Source organism: Canis aureus, chromosome 18 (genome assembly GCF_053574225.1).
Source record: "Canis aureus isolate CA01 chromosome 18, VMU_Caureus_v.1.0, whole genome shotgun sequence".
Taxonomy (NCBI): Eukaryota; Metazoa; Chordata; class Mammalia; order Carnivora; family Canidae; genus Canis; species Canis aureus.
The window spans coordinates 50,971,774-50,987,296 of record NC_135628.1 but is presented as its reverse complement, the minus strand read 5'-3'; the positions used below and the strand labels follow the sequence as shown (position 1 = coordinate 50,987,296).

At 35.3% G+C, this 15,523-nt stretch overlaps 1 long non-coding RNA gene across 1 annotated transcript in view; it reads left to right on the top strand.

The window, feature by feature from the left end:
* Nucleotides 1-6,695, top strand: part of LOC144288367 (uncharacterized) — a 58,233-nt gene extending 51,538 nt beyond the window's left edge. The window contains exon 3 of the long non-coding RNA XR_013356309.1: nucleotides 6,596-6,695. This is a non-coding gene — a long non-coding RNA (uncharacterized LOC144288367). The remainder of the gene's footprint in view (nucleotides 1-6,595) is intronic.
* Nucleotides 6,696-15,523: the final 8,828 nt, after the last annotated feature.

Sequence of the window (15,523 nt, the reverse complement as noted above, 5' to 3'; positions counted from 1 at the left end):
TAAGAAATTATGTAGCTCAGTTTGGTTGAAGAACAGGAAGGATAGAAGATTGCAAAATTGGTCACAAATCCTTCCCATTCATGTATTCATATTCTCATTGCAATGTGATTTTGCCACTCTTTCTATTAAGAACGGGAATCCATTTTCCCATGTCTTGAACTAGGCTTGTCTTTGTGATATACTTGGCCAACAAGATATTAGCAAATTTAATACAAGCAGAGACTTGAAGAGCACTCATTTTGACTTGCCTTCTTTTGCTGATATTTGGACCCTATGACTGCCACATGGAAAAGCCTGGCAACTGGGAATCAGAGGCCATGTGCAGTAGGACCAAACCATCTCACTCTAGCCAACTTGCCCCCCCAACCCCCAAACCAATAAACCTCTCACTACCAAAAAAGCAATAGATGCCCTTCTAGACTATCTGACCCCAGACAAACCAGCCCAGACCTAAAGAACTGCTCTGCTTACCCTCAGGATAGTGAGAAATAAGGAATGCTTGTTGTTTTAAATCACTAAGTTTGGGGGTGATTTTCAGACAGTAATAAAAAAATACAAATATTTGGATTACATTTAATCTTTATTTTTCTAAACTCAAATTATATGCTTAAAATATCTTCAGTATTTCCTAATCATAGATTTGGAATGGACAATTACCTGAGAGACAGTTTAGTCTCAATCTTTTATTTTATAATTTAGGAAAGCAGGTCTTAGGTTAATCAACTAGTCCAAATCACATGTTTAGTGAAAAAAAAACAAACAACATTCACACATTCTAATATTCAGTCTGAAACTGTTTCTACTATCTCTTACTGTAAACCAACATTTAATATCTACTATCACTTTTGTCACTGTGAAGCATGAAGTATATAGGATGCTCATTTAAAAACCTAATTTTCAATTTTTATTTTTATTTTCCTACACACCAGTTATGATTTTCAAGATTATCAATATTAACCTTGAAGAAATACACTTCTTTATAGGAATTTCATGATCAAACTTCTCATTAGGAAATACCTCCAGGCTAGAGCCACCTGGGTGGTTCATATGATTTCAGTTCAAGATGTTAGGTTGTGAGATCAAATCCTGCCTTGAGCTCCATGCTGGGCATGGAGCCTGCTTAAGATTCTTTCTCTCCCTCTCCCAATGCCCCTCCTCACCCTCTCTCTAAAAAAAAAAGAAAAAAAAGAAAAAAAAAAAAACGAAAAAAGGGAAGCATCTCCAGACTTGTATAAATATTATATAAATAAATATGTTTAATGTTGATTAATGGTGTACTTGTTCCAAATAATACTTTTACATTGATTCCTAAATTTAAATATTTCATACATACCCACGGGTGTGTATTTTGAAAGACAGTACATGGAAAGGGTTAGAATAAAATTAAACAAGATAGAGAGTAGGAAATAAAAGTATTCAAAGATATTTTTGATACTGTTTGATTTTCTTCACTGTTATTAGAAGACTGGACTCATACTTCCATTAGGTAACTAATGTAAAGGCTTCATTCAAACTCTGCTCAAGAGAGAAAATAGTTGTTTAAAATGTGTTTATGTGTGTCCCATAAGTTCTTCTATAGTCCACTTCATTCCAGGTTGATGTCCTAAGTCCTTGGTGTACATGCATAAGCGTTTTGATTTAATTAAGAGTTCCTGGGGATCTCAGAGTGAGAAACTTAAATCTTGCAGATCCACATGTATCCATTTGGGAAAACATGACCATGCTGGATTTTCTGTTGTCATCTCAGTACTACCATATTGTAAGACTAATTATCATGGTTCCCAGAATCCTCTTTATTTTTCTGGTTTCTTTGCCCAAAAGGGGAATTCATGTAAGATTTGGAAGGCAGACGATAAACAGAAACCATTGTTCTCTGGAAGGGGTTGCAGTGAGGCTTGTAGGTAGATAAAGATGCACAGCAATCTGGCTAGTTTGTGAGAACCACCTCCCAACTGTTTCAGTGTCAAATCCTCTGACCCACACTGTAACCACTCAGACCTCTGTGCTCTTCCAACTTAATTCTGTATTAAGCTTTGTTTTAATTCAAAATATATAGAGTGGCTTCTGTTTTTGTGACCAAACCTTGACTGATAGTGATTTTACTGTGTGGGATAGGGGTGGTGTCACAAAAAAAACATAAAATAAGTATATAGAATTTTGGCAAAAAAAAACAAAACTCTTTTACCTGAGGCTGCAAAAATTATAACCTCTGTTCTGTAGTAGCAAAAACATTTTGTAAAACTGCACATTAGACAATGTACCTAATTAACTTTCTACACTGGGTGAGAAAGCTTGGATGCAAAGATGTGAAGGCATGAGTTAGCTGCCATGACAGCAACAAAAGGAAGATGAGTACAAAACAGAACTGGCGGGATCCCTGGGTGGCGCAGTGGTTTGGCGCCTGCCTTTGGCCCAGGGCGCGATCCTGGAGACCTGGGATCGAATCCCACATCGGGCTCCCGGTGCATGGAGCCTGCTTCTCCCTCTGCCTGTGTCTCTGCCTCTCTCTCTCTCTCTGTGACTATCATAAATAAATAAAATTAAAAAAAAAAACAAACAAACAAAAAAAAACAAAACAGAACTGGCCAATTTAAGGGAAATTTAGCAGGGATATAAAGGTCAAGAAATTTCAATGTTTTTTTTTGTTTTGTTTTGTTTTGTTTTTTAAATAAAACTGCACACACACAATAAAAAATAAGTGTCACAGTTTCAGGGTATATGTGAAGGACATGACTAATTGTAACTAAGGTAGCCAACTATGGCTTCATGGGGTATCAGATAACTTTTCCTTCCCTTCACTTCAGGTTTGGCTGTGTAATACTTCGCTCAATTAGATGTTAACAATGTAACATGGGCTGAGGCTGGTATTGCTTATGCAATTTGGTTACCTTCTTGTCCAACTGACTTTGCCATAAGAAAAATACATTGAGGATAGACACTCCTCATTAATTAAAGAATGAAATATATAAAGAGAGCCACCCTAGCTGTCCCTCTGAGGGACAGCCTGAAGCAGAGCTGTCCCAGCCAGTGCAAACATGTGAACAAGAAATACATGTTTATTGTTGCATGGTACTGAGATGTCTGTGATTATATATAAAACATAAAACAGCAAAATCTAACTGATGAAATAGGACTGACAAGGAGTAGTTTTATAGGTAGAAGCTTCTGTGTGTAAGATAAGGAAGATGGTCAAGATATATACACCTGGTTCTGAGCTAACAGATTGACGCTAAAGGGATTTGTGATACATTGCATTGCTGTTCCAATTATCACTCCCTAAAATTCAGCCATACTTTTCAGTCATGGAAATTTTCAGTGTCTCCCCATCTGGACAGAAAATATATTCCCACCCTGTTGAGTTGGATTTAGCCAGTTTATATGATGCAGGGGTAGATTTTGAAAATTCTTCCTTGATTTTATTTTCTCTCCTGATTTCCTATGATCATCAATGAGAAGCCTATTCCATAATAAACACTAGACCCAGTATCATGAAGATACAAGAAACAGACCAGAACAAAACTGAGAGCCTAAAGATGCAGTCACTCTATCTAACCTGTGGATCCATGAACAACAAAAAAATAAATATATTTAAAAAAAAAAACTTGTAAGTCTCTAACATTATGGGTAGTTTGTTAGGAAAAAAATTGACTAATGAAGGGGATGAATGATATTGAGAATGTCATGCTCTAGCTTACTCGTCTGGTCTGCTATCTTTGAAAACTGAGGTTGAGTATCCTAATAGTGACTATCTGAAAAAAGCAAAATAAACAAAAAACACCTGCTTTATAACCTAGCAAAAAAAGGGGGGGGGAGTAAAATAAATGAGTAAAGAAGGTAGTCTCTATTTCAGCGTAGCCATTGATGAAAAGTAGATCAGAATATTTTCATCACAATAGTAACTCACAGTTAATTTTAAGAATTGTGTTAAAACAACAGTATAGCTCTGTCTGAGTCAAGGAGCTTATGGAAGGTGAGCAGGTTATGCAGCATCATAGCTAAGGACCTGTGTGGCCATCACAGGGAGAAGCAGGGGAGAAAGCAACAGGATAAGCTACAGGATGTCACTTATAAGCACAAATGAGATTACCTTACTGTCACTAAAAGCCCTAAAGGGGGAATGATTTGATGTTCCTACAATGGGACAATTAAGACTAACTCATACAGTCTCATCTTGGAGAATTCCACAAAAATACTAGTTGCATTAGTTTTATATAAAAATACATCTATAATTTATATTAACAAATTTGTCATTTTTTATGAACTTGAAGGAAACACACAATTTGTTTTGCTGATTTCATCTACTAAAAACTAAAACCTAATTTTAAGTGTTAGTCAAGTCACAGACATAGAAGATCGTTTTTGAAAGGTTTTTCAAATGATTTACTTCTCTTTTCAAAATATGGGATCTCTGGGTGGCTCAATGGTTGAGCATATGCCTTTGGCTCAGGGCATGATCCCAGAGACCCAGGATCGAGTCCCACTTTGGGCTCCCTGCATGGAGCCTGCTTCTCCCTCTGACTATGTCTCTGCCTCTCTCTCTGTCTGTGTCTCTCATGAATAAATAAAATCTTTAAAAAAAATTTCCATTTGTCAAAAATATATCACTCAACCATACAAAGTGTTAATGGTTTTAAAAACACAAACTGAAAAAAATAATATAATTAATTTAGATTTCGACCTTTATTTTTAAATAGCAATAGCCAATTTCACATAAATGTAACATGCAACATGAAATGAGAAAGTCAGAAAATTCTAACTAATCTTATTATTAGCAACCTCCTTAAAAGACTCAAGTATTGCTTTTCTAAAGATCATTGAGAAGTGAATGTTAGTTTTTTTAATCAATTTTTTTCTGTAGCTCAGATACTATAAAATAAGTCCATTTAAATGTAAATTCAATATTTTAAATGAAATTTATAATTATAACTATTGTCATAACACTTTGTGGTTGTAGACCATTCAGTCGCTCAAGAAATTCTTTTGTATTCATTTGCAGGAAGTTCCTGCCTCAGCTTCAGGCACTAATCTACTTTTATCTCTATGAATTCACCTTTTCTGGAAATTTTATGCAGATGGAGCCAGAGAGTATATCGTCTTTTGTGCCTGACTTCTTTCACTTAACATAAAATTTTGAGGTCTATTCATATTGTAACATGTATCAACAATTTGTTCTTTCTATTGCAGATATGAAGTTCATTTTATAGATGTACCACATTTAGTTTAGTCAATAGTTGACAGATTTTTAGATTGTTTCCAGTTTCTAGTTTTCAGAATAATGTTACTATGAGCATTTGCATAGCAGACTTTGTGTAGACCTATGTTTTGATATCTTACACACTGAAGAATGGAATTGAGGTTATTATTAACTTAACTTTTTAAGAAATTGCCAAAATCTTTTCCAAAGCATCTGTACCATTTTATGTTCCCAGCAAGACCGTATAAAGGTTCAATTTTCCCTGTTTTTGCCAACACTTGGTATCATCAGGCTTTTGATGATAACTATTCCAGTGGATGTCTAGCAATATTTCATTTGCATTTCACTAAAGACTTTTAGGGCAAAATGACAAAATGAATACTAACCACATGGAACAACTTTATATGTGTTTATTAACTCTTCATATATTTTCTTAGGTGAAACGTGCTATAAAATATTTTGCCTATGTTTAAACTGAGTTGCTTGTCATCTTCTTAATGAGTTGTAAAATTTCTTTCATTATTTTGAATATACATCTTTTAGCAGATACGTGATTTGCAAATATTTCTCCCAGTCGTTAGCTTATATTTTACTTAAGTATTTCTTGAAGAACAAAAACATTTTAATTTTAATGAGGTCCATTTTTTTTGTCTTTTTATAGATTGGTTTTTTTTTGTGTCATATCTAAGAAATCTTTGTTTAATCCAAGGTTTCATTTTCTCTTATGCTTGCTATTAGAAATAATTTAGTTTTAGCTCTTATATTTATTCTAAGATACATTTTTTATTTGATTTTTGTAGATGGTGTTAGGTAGGGTCTAAATTATTCGTAGTTCTTTATGCATCTTTTTCATATATTTTTTAAAGATTTTATGTATTTGACAGAAAGAGAGAGAGCACAAGTAAGGAGAGCAGCAGGCAGAGAAAGAGGGAGAAGCAGGCTCCCTGCTGAGTAAGGAGCCTGATGTGTGGCTCAATGAGATCATGACCTGAGCGGAAGGCAGATGCTATACCTACTGAGCCACCCAAGAGCCCTTTTATGCTTCTTTTTAATAATGACTTTGTCTATTTTAAAGTCTGTATCTCTTCTCTCTATATATGTGGTAGTTTCCCCCAGTCAGCCATGGATATATGGATAGCTGATCTAGACCCTGCATGTCTTTTTCTTCTCATTTACAGGATTTTCCAATTAAGTTTCTGGAGGCCAGTCTATTGCTCACTCCAAGGGCAAGCGCAATATCAGTTTAGAAGTGTTGTCACTTTGCATGTTCATTTCCTACCAATATTGCCATTTTTACTCACAAACACTACTGGGCATGACTTCTGTGCCCTTTGTTCAAAATCAAGTCTGTCCTCTCCCAGTGAAGCAACTGATTTTTTATGGGTTGTCCCCTTCTGGCAGCAGCACTGTGCCTACTGATCTGGACATTAGGCAAGGAGAAAGGCTGGTGAGAGCAGCCCCTCGGAAGAATGCTACAGATTCCCACTGTCCTTACCCAAAGGTGAGTCATTTTTCTTGAATAAATATTTTTCAATGTGTTGCTTTTAGTCAACTTCAAGAACCTTGAATTGTTATCAACAATCTTGTTCATGCTTATTGTTGGTTTTGGGAAAAAGGATCCTTTAAACATTTCACTTGACCATCCCTGGAAACCCTGGAGTCTAAAAACAAATTATATATATATATATATATATATATATATATATATATATATATATATATATATAGTGGTAACATCAGAAGCCAAATTCCAGTGAGCATTTGAGAAACTCCACCTCAGACTGTGAAAGGGACAGAATTTTGTGGATTCCATAAGTAGCTTTGTGCTTCCTCCTGGTCCTAGTTCTTTATTTGGGGAAAGATGCCATGAAATCCTAAGGAGGCAAGTCCTAATCTCAGGAGATTTCCTGGGCAGGCAGTGGACCTGTCTCCCTTTAAAGGAACCACATGGGCTATGAGCATATCAATGGTGGCAATAACTTCAGGATGTTTGTCTGACCCTACAGAAGGGAGAAGCCCAGTAATGACTGGAATAGACTTTCCTCCCATCAAGGGTTTGGAGACATAAAGTAGATTTAAATATAACTTTCTTAAAATATAATTTTAAAAAAAAGATTTTCTTTATTTACTCACGAGAGACACACAGAGAGAGGCAGAGACATAGTCAGAGGGAGAAGCAGGCTCCCACAGGGAGCCAGATGCAGGACTTGATCCCAGGACCCCGGAATCATGACCTGAGCTGAAAGCAGATGCTCAAACACTGAGCCACCCAGGTGCCCACTTTTTTAAAGTTTAATTTTAAAGAAAATATTTATATTTTTATATTCCAGGTTGGAGGGGAGAGTTTGTATTCACCACAAACTGGAATTGCTAAATATTAAAGTGGTATTTTGCTGTAATGAATATGGTTTATACATTTATAGTGAAATTTTATAAATCTGGTTTATAAATTTACAGGCACAACATTTATACACAAAGGAGTTTGTCAAGAGAAATGAGATTCTTTAGCTATACATAAAAATGTAGAAGCAGACTTACAGATGATGGGAAAAGTAATATAATTAATTTGTCCTTTTGGCTTGTAGACTATGGAGAAATTCTGATTCATAGGGTAAGAAGTCGCATTTTTAATGGCTCATGTTTGTCCTCTTCAATTAAACTGATAAAGCAGCTTAAAGGAATAAGAAGTTTTTCTTTGTTTGTTTCAAGTTAGATCACTAACAGTATCCAAGTAACTGCTGCTTACTTTCCATGATAAAAAAATTCAAGCACAAAGGATCAAAATTTGAAACTGCTAAGATTTTCTAAAATACAAAATTATCTTGACAGGATATGTTATGCATTTATTTGTCATTGTACAATTGACTATTAGGCTGTGACCAGAGCATGTACCAAGCAGATGCGCTGGGATTGTGCTTGGCATTTAATTGAGCATGGCATTCGGGTTCTGTATATGGATATTACTTCTACATTTTTACATGAGCAGACATGTGCTGTACTGAATTTTAATAAGCCCTAATGCAGAGCTACAATCGTCCATAATCAATTGTATGTTGACAAAGCTTAAATATATACACAGAAGTACCGAGACTGCTATGTTCAGACATTTGCCCCAAAATGAGGTAACCTAGCAGTATGTGGGAATGAGCTGGCCCACAATGTGAGAAAACTAACACACAGTCAAGAATTTACATATAAATATTTGAATAGGTTGTTAACTCATCCTGAGAGGGTTCATGAAGTTTTCCTTGAGAGAATGACTACTTGATACTTTGAAAACCAAAAAAAGGACAAATTTATACTGGTAAAGTTGTTTGTTGGGCACTGACAAAAGGAAGCAGCAATGGGACCCTGGACAGGTGTTGTAGGTGTAATGAATAGTAAATGTGTATATATATACATAAATCAGCGGGTGTTGAGGTGGCCAGTATGGCTTGTTTGTAGAAACAATAGTAGAGGTTTGTACACAGAAAAGCAAACTCTTATCTCAGCAGTAAGGATTGATTTTGTTTCAAAAGTAATGACAAACCATCAAACTCAAAGAAGCAGAGACTAGAATGGTGGTTACCAGGGGCTGGTAGGAGAGAGGTAAAAAAATGAGGAGATGCTGGTCAAAGGGTACAAAGTTTCAGTTATGCAAGATGAGTACCTTCTGGAGATCTAAAGTGTAACATGGTGAGTGCACTTAACAATACTGTACTATATACTTGAAATTTGCTGAAAGAATAGATCCCAAGTGTTCTCACCCCTCTACCCCAAAAAGATCACCACGTGAGGTGATATACATCTTAACTAGCTCGATGGTGCTTATTATTTTACAATGTATACATATATCAAGTTGTATACCTTAAATTTATACAATAAAAATGGAATAATGTAAAGATTCAGAATTTATCATCAGGTCTGCAAAACCACTTTCTCAGCGGAATATGGAACACTAAATTTATTTTATTATCTTGTAGCTATATTTTCTGTCCATTTGTTTTTAGGCCATCAATGGTGGGAAAGCTGAACTCTCATTCTGCGTCATGGTTCTGGTACCCTTTCAAACTGACATACCTGTGTTCCTTTTCAAATTCGTCCTCACTCTTCCCTCCTAGCACTTGTTATTAGTCTCCTTGTCTCATACTGTCAAAGACATTCAGGTGATCACTTCCATATAGGTCTTAAGCACAGTCACAGATATATTCCCTAGTCTCAGGTGGGGATGTTATCCTTCCAACACAATGGTTATTTTTCCCTTGCTTTAAGGTGGTCTAGGGAAAGAGATCTCTGAATAGTTCCATATTTTACTACCTATTCAGAAATTCCAAACTTTTCATATAATTTCACAGCTTTTTTTTTTTTAATAAAAAAAGAATGTGCATCTCATCTTATCAGAAACAGAAAACAATCCTGTCAAAGAAGCCCATTATACACATCCACAGGTACTGGTGATTTTTAAAAACGCCCCACATGCCATTAGAGGTACTTTTCTTATCTACCATTGGATTAAGGAAGAGAATGGAAGGTGTCTACTTAGTATCTAATTGTGGGTATTTTCAGAAGTTACATTTCTTTTTATGCAATGATGTTATAAGCAAATCACAAGGTGAGTATGTGGCCTGGAAACTCCGGACTCAGATCTTGGCCCAACACCCAAATCAAAACTTCTAGAACTATTTGGGATTCGATATTCCATTCAGCAAGTAAGAAAGGAGTTAAGGACTATGTGATTGCAATTTTCCTAGCAGCTTTTGTTGATGAAACACCAGATCCAATGTCCTGTAAAGTGTGAAGATTTCAGTTTGTAATTTGTTTTATACATTTTCATTTAAAGCATGCATGCTAAGAAATCATTCCTTGAAAGGAAAAAAAGCACTTATTGTTTCAGTGGTGATTTTATTACATTTCTTTTCGTTTGTTTTTAGTTTATATTTTATTTCCTGCCTTGTTTTCTTCTGGATAGAACCAGCTGTTGAGTCAGCAGTGTGTAGGCAACTCAAGTAGGACATGATTACTGAGATTCCTTTTATGTTCCCCTCCAGGGCAGCCACCTGCTTTGTCATTGAAAAAATGACTCATGTGGCAGTCTGACAAATACCTGGTTGCTCAGCATAGCTGTCTGTGAGACACGCTTGTAGCTCTGCTTTAAGGGAGGGTAAAAACGAAGATTAAAAATTCATTGAAATATCCCTGTAGAGCCTCGCTAAAAGGCAAAGAAAGACCTTTGTATCATAAATAAAACATTAGCAGTGTGAGTACAGGGCAATGGGCCACTTTTATGAATATTATACCTAAATGATGCAAGAAAAAAAGACAAGATAAAAATATATGTCAAAGCAATATTTGCGTCTCTGATGCATTCTCTGACCCAATAATCAAACTATTTCAGTCATTTCTTTGTAGTTTGCCCTTTGAACCAGGATAGTCTCAGTTAAATCTGTGTCAAAAACTTCAATATGGTTAGCACATGCTACATAATTTAACCTGAATGAAATACACCCTTCTCTTCTGTGTTAGAAGCTCAGACTGCTGGTTTCTCCACTGTCTAGTAAAGTTAGTGGAACTTGCTCCATATATCTCTTTATGGGTAACACACTACCCCAACATTTTCAAGACAAGTATTTTATTTGCTTTTGATATGTGGGTCTGGAATTCAGAAAGATCTTGACTGAGTAGTCTGTTTTTGATCCATGACAGCATCAGCTGGGCATCCAGGACACAATTCCAAAATGACCTCTTCATTCAAATGTCTGGTGTCTCAATACTTCTTGGTCTCTCTTTCTCTCCACATGGCATCTTAATATCTTGGGTCTGTTCATGTGGCTTGTGCTTCTCACCATTTGGTGGTTTGAGGGTAGTGGGATTTCTTACACATTGGTTTGACTTTCTCCAGAGCAAGTGTTCCAATCAGTCTAGGTAAAAGATGCAAGGATTCTAATTATCCAGCCTCAGAAGTCCCAGGACATCATTCTCACCCATTCTACCAGTCAATCAAAATACATTCTGGATTCAAGGTGGGGTAGAAGCGACTCCAGCTCTGGAGGCGGAATGCTCACACATCCATATATAAAAATAATTAAAAAAAGAATTGATGTATTAAAGACTTGTTTGAAGATATATCACAGTCATAATTTCCCTTATATCTTATTTCCTCTGTGGTTAATGGGCTTGTAGTTATTACTGGTTTTAATGTTCTTAATGTTGCTATATGTTCTTAAATACCTTTATTTTAAAGAAGTTTTACAACATCATGTTGTTACAAGGTATTTGTGATCATGAATTAAATACCATATTGTGTTCTCCAGTAAACTTTCCTGAACACAGCTTCCTCCACTCACTAAACAAGGATTTACTGCATACCCATCATGTATCAAGAACTCTTCTAGATACTGGAGATAGTGCAACTAAAGAAAAAAAATATGTTTATCTTGGAAATTTGATTGAGGTGGAGATAATAAACAAACATAAAATATAATATGTTGGGAGTGATAAATCTTATGAAGAAAAATAAATCCATAGTTTAGGAAATCTAGGAAGTTCAGGTCAAACTCCATGCTGAAGAAGGCCAAGACTTCAATTTACTCTGGCCTGTTACCACCTTGTCCCACACTGTTCTGTAGGTAATGAAGCCATATTGCTGATGTTATCAATGCAATAAGATTATGTGGCCTGAAAAGAGGTGCTTAATTTTGAGATTACATAGCTATGGGTGTTTAAAAATTTTATGGACAAACCAGGAAAATGCATTACACACCTTTTTTTGAATACAATTTATCAAGTTCACATATCTTTTGAACCTAAGGGCATTCAGACACAGTTAAATAATAAAGAAAATGAGCTCTAGTTGTTTCCTTTATAATATTGTAGCAAGTATCCATAATGAAAGGGATATTGACTTTCACCAGCTTCCACAACTGAAATAATATGGATAAAGTTTACACAAGAATTTCTGTGTGTGTGTGTGTGTGTGTGCATCTCACAGTTCAAAGAAAAGTCCATTTGTTTAGGAACATTTTGCACTTTATTTTGTAAGATCGCCTTGAGGTTCTAGCTCAGTGAAGGAGATAATATTATAGACTGTGGGATGGGTTTCTCTATATTTTCTCCATCCTAACTTAATGAGAAGGTATAAAATGTCAAAAATGCAATTTTTTCTTGGCTGAGAATTTTTGCTTAACGTCTGGTCCCATTCCTTTTTTCTTCATATATATATTTTTTTCCTAGTGGGTTGTTTTCAAATATCAAGTGGATGAGTTGTTTATAGTTACTGGATGTAGTCATGATATCTTAAAGAAAAACTTTCTAATTTATTTTGTAAAAAATGTATAGTGATTACATGTTTATAGATCCTATTTTAAGCTAGCAATTTGAATTAGGTAAAAAGATAATTTACAGATATATATCTATCAATACCTTAGATATGCTCTCATAATAATTGTTATAAATCAATATTTTATTAATGTAATTATTTTTCAAATACTATATTTGGGTTGTTATTAAAAGTAATGTACTAGAAGAAATTTCTCTCATAAGAAAATACTCTAAATTTTAAAAGTTATCTCCTTGATGCTATTACAAAAATATAGATATCCATAAAGAGAGTGTAATGTCCCTCCTTATTTTTATCATGTTCTTTTTTTAAAGATTTTATTTATTTATTCATGAGAGACACAGATAGAGAGGTAGGGACATAGGGAGAAGGAGAAGCAGGCTTCCTATAGGGATCTCAATGCTGCACTTGATCCCAAGACCCCAGGATCATGACCTGAGCTAAAGACAGATGCTCAACCACTGAGCCATCCAGATGCCCCTTTTAATCATGTTCTTAAGAATACTGGGAAAACAGTACACTTTGGGTGCTCTATAGACTGCAGTTACCCCCTTTAAATAAAGTATGATAGTTATATATTTCTAAAATAAAATGCTAACTGATTTCACCTGTGAGTTTATGGAAATTAATGATAGTTTAAACATACATTTGCACTTCAAAACAGACGATAATGAAAAATGCTATTGGCATATTCCTTGGGGTGTGAAGGTCTTTAAAGGAAAAGCACTGGTCCTTAAAATGGTAATATAACTACAGTATATATTACATAGAATATGATTTATTGAGGTCTTCTCTTTAACAATCATACAATATAGAAGAACTTATTCTTCGATTCTAAGTAGGTTCATAACACCTTTGGAGGGACAATTAATGAGAAGATCTTGCTATCTTTGAACAATTTTTTGCCTGATTTGTTTTGTAATAGATTTATGCATCAATGACAGACCTATGGCTAAAAGAGATATTAAAATGTGAGATTATTTATGTAGTTAAGTCACAGTGTATCTGGACTCCATATATGGTCATTGAAATATCTCTTAATTTGGATAATTGGGCTCGAATATTAAAAGACAACCTCCTGATCTTCAAAAAAGATCTCACATAAGTTTTATGGCAATGTTGGTGATATCACTACTACTATTACTACTACTACTACTACTTCTACTGTTCCTACAGTACTATTACTATACTACTAGTAGTGAATTACAATGATGGTAACAAAAATGACAATTACTTTGCAGAAAATTCCAAGCACAGACATCAGTATAAAATATTCATCTTAGTCTTCAAATCATATATGCAGACATTCACAGTAACGCAGCAGCACTTGCTTGATATGCTCTGCTAAAGGCTTTTTTAAATTTCATTTCACCAATTTCTAATTTAGGTAATTTGCCTGTAATCTCTAAGTTTCTTTCAACAAATTTAAAAGTACATTTTCATGTGCTGCCATTATTTTCCTAAAGAAAATGTAAAACAGAAACTATAAAATTCAAGCAAAAGCTCATTTTTTTTCCAGAAATATACTGTGGAATTAGCAAAAAAACAGGAAAAGCATCACATATTTTGAAACCATCTCTCTTACTCTTGAGTTGTGTCTACAGGTCACTACAACATGCTATTTGTGTCTTTATCTTTAATTTATGGGTTTCCAGGCACCATTAACATACTTGATTATTACTGTATTGACCGAAATTACAAAAATTGTGTAATTATATATTTATAGTGGTAGAGAACCATACAAGTGTAGGGACAAAAAAAAATAGACTTCCTTTAATTAATATATTTTACTTTTCTGGTATGAATATTCTTTCAGTGAAAATATATATAATTTAACAAAATTTATAGACCCGAAACACTATTAATGAAGAATAATTTAATAACATGGAGAAATATTTGCACTGGATATCTTTTTTTTTTTTAATTTTTTTTATTTATTTATGATAGTCACAGAGAGAGAGAGAGAGAGAGATGCAGAGACACAGGCAGAAGGAGAAGCAGGCTCCATGCACCGGGAGCCCGATGTGGGATTCGATCCTGGGTCTCCAGGATCGCGCCCTGGGCCAAAGGCAGGCGCCAAACCGCTGAGCCACCCAGGGATCCCTGCACTGGATATCTTATATATAAAATTTCTGCCCATGCCATTCAGAAAACATCTGAGATTCAGAATTACATATTTTCCATATCTCTCACAGTTATTATATTCCAATAAATAGGAATCTATTCTTTCTATCAAAAATTAGTACTTATGTAACTTTATGAATCACAGTCATAAGTTAGGAAAAGTACTATGCAAGTCATTCTCATATGATGTTTCATACTACACTTATTTTTTTTCTAGGAAAGAAGCATTAAACTGCTTTCCTCCTCACTTCAAATCCAGAAAATTATGAAGTATACATTCAGAAATTAGATGCAGAAGTCTTGTAATTACGAACATACTTGACCTACTAAAATAACTTTATTGGTTCTGCTATCCTATTGTTTCTTGAGTTCTTTAGAAAAACGCTGGTAAAGAGGGATGCCTGGGGGCTCAGTGGTTGGGTGCCTGCCTTCAACTCAGGTCGTGATCCCGGAATTGAGTCCTGCATGGGGCTCCCTGTGAGGAGCCTGCTTCTCCCTCTGCCTGGGTCTCTGCCTCTCTCTCTCAGTCTGTGTCTCTTGTGAACAAATACATAAATCTTAAAAAAAAAAAAAAAAGATGGGATCCCTGGGTGGCGCAGCGGTTTAGCGCCTGCCTTTGGCCCAGGGCGCGATCCTGGAGACCCGGGATCGAATCCACGTCAGGCTCCCGGTGCATGGAGCCTGCTTCTCCCTCTGCCTGTGTCTCTGCCTCTCTCTCTTTCTCTCTGTATGACTATCATAAATAAATAAAAAAAAAAAAAAAAAAGAGAGAGAGAGACTGGTAAAGAGCAATGGCAGTACAACTAATGCCTAATTATTTAGGCTGAAGAAAGTTGGAACTAATAATTATCTTTGTCTTATTGTAATATGCTTTCTATATCTCAATCCAA